Source organism: Hyposmocoma kahamanoa, unplaced genomic scaffold (genome assembly GCF_003589595.1).
Source record: "Hyposmocoma kahamanoa isolate Upper Pololo Valley unplaced genomic scaffold, ASM358959v1 86, whole genome shotgun sequence".
NCBI classification, from domain to species: domain Eukaryota; kingdom Metazoa; phylum Arthropoda; class Insecta; order Lepidoptera; family Cosmopterigidae; genus Hyposmocoma; species Hyposmocoma kahamanoa.
In genome coordinates, this window is record NW_020654289.1 from 14,576,482 (window position 1) to 14,585,232 (window position 8,751).

Below are 8,751 nucleotides of genomic sequence, written 5' to 3' on the forward strand. Positions count from 1 at the left end.
TTTTCCGGGTTCTATAACTGCTTCGGGCCTGCGCTTTAGGGTTACCATGGAAAATATGGCTTTAATTTTTTCTGAAGGACCAATTTTGAAGGGGTGCAAAGATGTCCCAAAGGGTTTAAATTGCAGGAACTTGATTTGTACCAATAATTCGCTATGTACTACGACAATGCGATGTTTCACCAGCGCGAATATAGTCTACAATTTTTCTTGAGTAGTCATTCATAATAGACTTACTCAGTTTTTGAAAACTGAATTATTTCATGACCTATGTCGTTGTAAACAGGTGTTATGTTCGTTTCTTATTTATTAGACAATAAGTTTAAATTTAAATAGAAACTAAAATTAGGATTAAATTATATGAGTAAAATTGGGTTACGGCAAAGTGCCCAAGATGCTGGTAGCGTTATCTCATTGTATGGCTTTGTTAAGCAGCTGCGGAGCCAGCCCTCTTGCGAGTGTGCTGGAAATGGGATGGGGCAAGTGTGTCGGCAAACATGGCGTCACACGCCAGTGCCTTGTCCATACTCCAAGGGATGAGAATCATTCCGTCTAGGCGTTTTTATAGTTCTCTATAAGGCGAACTACACCATAGAGAGCTGGCAAAAATACACTTTAAGCAATTAAATGCAATTTAGAAATAAACTACCAACTAGTTGAGTACCAACAATGCAGCCACCAAGATAGATTAAATGAAGGGGCCAGTAAACCCACCTTACCTATTTCTGCCGTCAAGTAGAAATGTGAGCATTACTGCGTTCCGATTTTGAAAGGAAAGGTTGCCGGTGAAATTATAGGCACATAGGACTTGTTAACTTATGTCTCAAAGTAACGGGCGCAGTGGGAGTGCCCCTCAGATCTTTGGGATTTGTTTTTTTGAAGCTCTGAGTGACACTGCAACTATTATGGACATAGGCATGTCGCTTAGCACCAGACGCACGACTTGTTCGTCCCGTCACTTGGTATCATAAAAAAAAGTATACAAAACTATGAATAAAAATACCTAGACGAATACCGAGGCACATTTTAATCTCAGAGTTTAACTTGCAGCCGAACTTCTTATCTGCGAAGTGTTAAAGAATTCCTATAAGAGATTAACATTTCAAAGAGCTTCGTTTAAATGTGTGATTACATTACGAGAGACAAATATCTTAAATATACTTTCGTTAAGTAGAAGTCAAAAAAAAAATATTGTTGGCAAAGAACGGGCAATAATATACAGAAAGAAAACCGAAATAAAATACAGAAAGAAATCTCGCCAGAATAAAAAAGTATCCACAGCGAAAACCCTACGATATAAAATCCAAAATTACACGAATGATAGAGTTCTCAAAGCAGGATCTTAATAGTAAAGCCATCTCTACACTATTCTTAAAAAGGTTTATTTCGAGCTAATGCGGGAGAGCAGCATTTACAGACGCGTAAATTTGCAATGGCATAGGAAAGGATTGTAAGTGCGCATGTACGGTGGCGCGGCAACGCCAGCCAGCTGGATTGAGGGAGAAACGCTCCAGTCTGCCTTATACCGCCGTCGTAGTGCGACCGCCAAACGAGTGTCCGCCTTTGCCTCACGTAAACACTATTTTTTAAAGTGCAAATAAAAACTTGTGTGAGTCTGTGTGATTAAAAAGTTCATTTAAAAGTTAAGGAGCGTTTGACGCGTGACAAGTTGTGATTCCAGGAGCAGTGTACGTACTTTTCTTGATTAAATTTTTTATGATTCCATAAATCGCAAGTTACTCACTAATAAACACTCTAATACGCCGAAAGTGCGTACTTATTAACGTTTGTAGTTGTTGGGAGACTACTCAAGTATAAAGTTATATTTAGGACGAAATAAAAATTACATTTAATGGGAATTACGGACATTAATCAGTGCCTTATCACGCAACCTTGCAACCTTACACAACCTTTTGTACGCTCGACGACCGTAAATTTTACCATATTTGTCTGTTTTGTTTTTATGTTTTAGATAAGAAAAACATTTTGCTATATTTGTCTACCCAGTAATGTGTTCTACAATTGTCACTAAAACCGTTTTTATTTCTCACGATACGTACATCAATGCCAATACGTTAATTGATAGTCGATATGAATTGTGTAGAACGACCCTTTTAATTTCTTTGACATAGTTTATATCTAAGAAATTTTAGTAGTAGTAGAGCTCCTTGTGAAAGAGTTTGTCCAGGGAACTGCTAACTGACCTATTACTGCCGCCAAGCAGTAATGTAAGCTTTATTGCGTTCCGATTTGGAAGAACAAGGGTCCTAGTAAAATTACAGGCACATGGAACGTATTAATTTATGTCTCAGGATGATGGGCGCAGTGGCAGTACCCCTCAGATTATTGCGATTTAAAGCTTTGAGTGTCACTGCATCTGCTATGGACAGGCGTGTCGCTTACCGCCAGGCACACGATTTGTTTGTCCCGTCACTTGGAACCATTTAAAAAAATCGTATAATAAAGTAAGTTTCGCTAATTCTGTAAATGAATATTAAACTGTATGGAATATTGCAGTGCATTACACCATATTCGTTCGTATACCAGGAATGCGTCTCTTTCACGGTTTTAAGCCTAACGTCGGGATGAACCTGCGTGTCGTGATCAACCCTTTATAGAAATGTGAAGTCCCCAATTTGGATAAGTCCTGCACGGCTATAATATATAAAAATATTAGTTCAATTAAGTCATACATATCTGTTTTCGTAATATAAATTGTATCAAAAGCTGTCGTAATCTCCCAAGCGGAGGCCATGAGTTCGAATCCGGGTGCGTATCTCAGAATTTCTCGAAATTTATGTGCGAAATTTAATTTGAATTTTACCATGACCATGAGCTTGCATGTCGAAGAAGGTTCATAACCCTCGGAAAATGTGTGAAGTCCCCAACCCGCATTGAGCTAGCGTGGCGGATTATAATCTAAACCATAGTTTTCCAAAGTGTTCCCTACCGCCCGCCAGTGGGCGCTGAGGGTCCTAGGGGTCCTACCGCATTTGAAAAAAAATGTTAATCGTCTATATTATAAACTACACTAATTTGTTTCCTTGTGACTTTTCGTGTTAATACAAAAAATACGTGTTTTTAATAATTTTTTGTTGTGATGGGCGTTAAAATTTTTTTATCATGCCTAAGTGAACGATGAGCCAAAAAGTTTGGGAACCTATGACCTAAACCCTTGACTGAGAGGAGACCATATAAGTGGATTAATGATCATGATGATAATAGTAGTTTATGTGACTGTTACATAATGAAAGACATTAAAAGACAAGTGAGGGTTTATGAAACGAGCCGACAGGCGAGTTTCATAAAAACATCTCACGAGTGTTTTATTGCCTAATTATGTACAGTTATATACACTGCTTTATCTCCACACATATTATAAGCTCTCTGTGATGTGTTCAGGCACCGTATGTTACGACTGGCGAAATGGCGGCAAATAAAAACTTTTCTTACGTTTTTAAACAACCGTAGTTTTTTTTTTTAATTCATAGACAAACTAGAATCGGCCATCGGTATCGTTCGATATCAAGTAAAGTGTGAAATTGTCAAAATTGTTTGCTATTGACATTTCATTTCGAATAAAACTTCATCTCGACTGATATTAGAATTGATGTCCAATCAAATTGTTTTGTTTTTCAGAGATGTTCGAAATTTGAATGTAATAATAACATCGAATTCGATGTTAGTATGAAGCAATAATAACATTTTCACAGATAAGAAATTTGTTCTGACAATACAGTTTACCTTTATGCTGGTCGTAATTTGTGGTTTTTGAACACATTATAGAGAGTTTATGATATGTACGTAGACAAAATTGTATTCTATCGCTTATGTAGTCAAAATGTTTCACTTTTAATGTTATTTTATAATTATATAAGTAAACTATAAGTAGGTTTTATTCAAGACTATCTAATCTAATATAAAATTAACTTCGATTAACTTTGCTCACAGACGACCATCGTGTTTGGTACGATGTAATAGTGAGGTAAATCTCACACTGTGATACCACATACAACCATTGCGTACACGCGTGAAAGCAATGAGTGGTGCTGTAGACGACCATAAGTTTATGCGTAACTAAAGGCGCAATGTCGAATGTCTGCGTGTGAGGTGTCACCGTGAGAGAACTGTCTAAAAAACTTACACCTTATTTAATATTTCCCAAGTAGATATCAGTTCTCCAGCTTGAAACCATTTAGCCTTGACGATGGTAGATCGTTTAGACGCCACATCGTCTGCCCTATATTGTACATAATCCCATACCAGTCGACCAAGCGGGAAATATTTGTATTATATCTTCCCCTTACATATCTATTCAATTAAAGAACATTGTGTTAAATCCACGTGTCAATAGTAAATGTAATACGGTCTCTGCGATACAACCTTGTGTTTAATGCAGACGCCGCAAGTATAAATAACTAATTGTTAGACCTCGCTTTTCTGCAAGCTTCAGCACTGCGCTCATATGAAATTAAGGTCTTACATTGAGTATTGTCAACTCATATAAAACAGATTTCGCATGAACACCCAGATGAAGCGTGTTGACGAGTTGAGTCCAACCCTAATGAAGGTTTACATAACAGTGTTATATTTTCTAAATGTGTTTTGAGTTCTGTTGTTAAATTATAAAGATTATTATTATTTCATTCCTTTTGTGACTTTAGTGCTTTAAGTACTGTATTCTGTATATCTTTTCCAAAGAATTTATTTTCCAATACGCGAAAAATATTCTCTATTTTGTATATAACTAGTTGATGTAACTAATTGTTCACATTGAAATAGTTACTTTACAACTCCAATTGGTTTTTAGATTTCAAACAATCCAGATGTCTTGAACTCTATAAGTAGAGCCAATCGATACATATTGACAAAGCATTCTATTTTTCTTTCTACAATCGATCGTTGATTATACAAACAATTTCGAAATGTGAAAAAGGCAAATGGCGTCTATTTATTGATGACTTTAGTTTGTAAATTAAGAATCCCAGGTTCGGTTATGCTATTTCTGCTTGAGAGGCTATCTAGATCAAACTATTAGGTTACTAAGGATTCACGGTATGTCTTTCAAGCAGAGGCCGTGGGTTCAAATTCGGTTACCGTAGAGTTTTTCGGAATTTATGTGCGAAATTTCATTTGAAAATTACCATGAACTTTTGATGAAAACATCGTGATGAAACCTGCAAGTCATAGAGAGTTCGGAAAACGTGTGAAGTCTCCAACCCGCCTTAAACCAGCGTGGCGAACTATGGCCTAAACCTTCATCTGATAAGAGACTCGAGCCTAGAAGTGGGACGTATAAATAGGTAAATTTTAAAGTCCTTTGGGATTGGTCGTTCCACTACTTCTTGTAGTGATTCGTCCTTTCCCGATCTTAATGAAGTTTAATAGACATTATTCCTTACCACCTGTTACTTTAGATAGACATCGTAAAAACGCCACTCTTCGTCTTCTGGTTGATTGTGCTTTGCCATCAAGTACTTCTTTCTCCTTTCGAACTGTTACAGAATGGGAGGTGAAAACTCATATTCTTTCTATTTCTTCCACTGCTGTTGACAATGATGATCTCAGCTCCCGTATGATAACCCTTATACTCCCTGAACTTGTTCCTATCCTTACTCATGTTTTTAACTCCTCTTTAGAATCTAGTTCTTTCCCTTCTCAATGGAAACTCGCCCATATCATGCCTTTACCCAAAGCATCTAATCCCACTTGCCTGTTTGAGTTTCGTCCCATTTCCATTCGTCCTTTTCTATCCAAAGTCTTCTCACTTTGCTTATACTTCTGGACTTCAGCAGTGCGAAGGCACTTTTTAGACAGAGTTGAAGAACTCTGTTGACCATGATGTATTTATTGCTTGCTTCTTTTCACTCTTTTAGTATTTCTCCTTCGGCTTGAGCGTGGTTTGATTCCTATCTCAGAGATCGCTTGCAGTGTGTTCGCTCTGATGAGGCTTCCTCTGATTGGTGTGAGTTAGCTGCGGGTGTCCCTCAATGTGGTGTTCTTTCCCCTCTCTTCTTCTCTATTTTCGTTAACTCTGTCACTTCTGTGTTGTCCTCAAACTTCTATCTCTATGCTGACGATTTGCAACTCTACTGTAGTTTTAAAACTTCCGATGTCGTTGCAGCCATTGAAGCGGTTAACGCTGATTTAAGAAACATTGCTCATTGGGCTGAGTCTTTTGGCTTGTTGGTTAATCCCAAAAAGTCGCAGGCCATGATTGTGGGAAGTGAGCATATACGTGGCGCTTTGGACATTGATTCCCAATTGATGTCCCAATTATACAGTATAATTCAACGCCTATTGCCTATACTTCTACTGCTACTAATCTGGGTCTGCTTGTGGATTGTAATTTAACTTGGACTTCACATATTAATGAAGTCAGTCGAAAAACCCATTTCTCCTTGCACTCGCTTAAACGCCTCCAAAACTTTATGTCTTTTAAAACCAAGATCTGTTTAGCTCATTCTCTTATATTACCGTTCTTGGACTATGCAGATTCCCGCCATTTAGATGCTACTGAAGAACTGCTAAATAAGCTTGAACGGTTGCAAAATCTATGTATAGGGTTTATAAAGATAAAAGGTAAATAAGGCCTTCGTAAATATGATCGAATCTCACACTATCGCAATCAGCTCAAGTGGCTTCCCATTCGTCTCCGCAGGAATTTGCATATCGTCTCTCTTCTTTACAACATTTTACATAATCCTTTGTCTTCCAGGATCCTTGTCGCTCTCTCGTTAGGTCCCAATTATCTTTTCCATCATTCAATTCCGGCTTTTATTCTCACTCCGTTACTGTTCATGCGGTCAGACTTTGGAACGCACTTCCCATTACTGTACATGCCAGTAAATCCTTAGCTATCTTTAAAATGAGAGTCAAGGAGCTCTATTTATCCTCTGTTCCATCCATTTTATAGATATTTTAATATGAAATATGTATTTATCTAAGTATTTATACAGTCTGTAGTAATTTAATATTTTTGCTGTTCTTTTTTTTGTTATTATTTTATTACATAATTTAATTTTGTTTTGTTGTGCACGTAAACCCGTTATCGTAATTATTGTATCCTGTATTTTGGTCTGCAGGACGAAATTTCTTATAGAAATAAGCAGTATCTTTTCTTTATGTGTGCCGTTTTACCAATTGTGATTTGTGTTTTCCTGTACAATAAATAATTAAATAAATAAAATAATAATAGGTTGATGTTGATGTCTGATGTTGTTAGTTCTGATCTGAGTGTTCTGGGTTTATTTCGATACTAAGTGCTAGTAGAATAAGGAATTCTCCAGTACGAGATCACAAAAAGACCAAAGAATGCTAATTTTAAATCATCAGTTGTATGTCGTGAGATTGTCAATAGAAGGCTTTTGTATGTCTGGTATTTTGCTAAAAGTTAAAAGTAATGGCTTGTTAATGATCTAGCTATCGACCTTAATATACAGCTGCCATTGCATTTTTTTGGTATTCTGATCTTTAATGGCGAGTCGATGGCGTAGTGCACTAATATTATGTACTTTTTGATAAGAGTCAAAGTGGGTAGGCACCTCACTAAATGTGTTTACGTGTATAGATTTATACTGCCAATTATTATACCAAAGTAACTTGAAAACTGTGAAATTGATAAAAAGTCTAAAAGTGACTTAGCCGTTTTTGTGAAAAAGTTGTCAACAAACATAAAACAATGTTGTGACCGTAGGTTGTGACGAACTTCAGATTCGTAAGCGCAGAAACCTTGCATTTTAGAGCACGGGTAACGTAAAATCGACACAAAGTCGACCTGATAAGATTCAAATCCTTGTATCTTTACTTACGAGTTTGCTGTAGAGATCCAATGAATATTCCATGATTAGATAACTTCACGCTGTATGGACATACGACATTTTTGCAGTTATAAATTAAAGCAAAAGCTATCACTTGGCGCAAATATAAAAAGAAACCATTTTTTTAAGATACGAGTTTGAGGAAAGTAAGGCGACGAAATTTAATTTGAACACTAATTGATGATTAAAAGAGATAATAATCATGATATGTATAGTAATTTCCATGTTAGTTTTAGTGAGGCAACATCAAATCGTTAGTTATTGAATGAATGTGACTTACATTCACTGACATTCTATTAAGATTATTGCCATTGTAACTAGGTTTTAGCAGAATAGTAAATATTAGGTAACGTATCATAAACTTGAATAATTTTTTTTCCGAAATAACGTTTGTTAGAATTTTCATTACACTGAAAACTGAATTATAAAGAAACGGTTGTTTTTTTAGAATATGTGCGATGATTATCGCAAAGACACGATTAGGTTCGGTTAGGTTAGGTTAAGTTAGGTTTAAAAGAAAAAAACATTTTCCTCTCAAAATTACATTCGACGTCATGAAAATTCGTGCAAAGGTTATTTAACTGCCTCAGTGGCAGTTACCATGCCGGACTCCCACGCATAGGTCCCAGGTTCGATTCCCTGGCCGGGAGAAATATTTGTATGGTCTACATTTATTTCTCTCGTGATTTTGGGTGTAATTTGTGGTTGCCTATATGTGTGTCCATGGCACCCGCGACTTTTCCGCGGGTTTTCCTAGTGCGGGGCTGTGTTGAGTGTGTGCGTTATTGTTATTATTATTTTATTGTTATTATATTATTATTATTACTTAGATAAGTCACTACTTTAAATATTCTGAGACTTTGTGAGAGAACAATAAAGATTATTACTATTATTATTATTATTATTATTATTATTATTATTATTATTATTATTA

At 36.4% G+C, this 8,751-nt stretch overlaps 1 protein-coding gene across 1 annotated transcript in view; it reads left to right on the forward strand.

Moving 5' to 3' along the window:
- Window positions 1-1,527: 1,527 nt before the first annotated feature.
- LOC113234664 (hemicentin-2-like) overlaps window positions 1,528-8,751 on the forward strand; it is a 108,850-nt gene continuing 101,626 nt past the window's right edge. The window contains exon 1 of the mRNA XM_026470082.1: window positions 1,528-1,685. The gene's annotated coding sequence lies outside the window, so the exon portion shown is untranslated. The remainder of the gene's footprint in view (window positions 1,686-8,751) is intronic.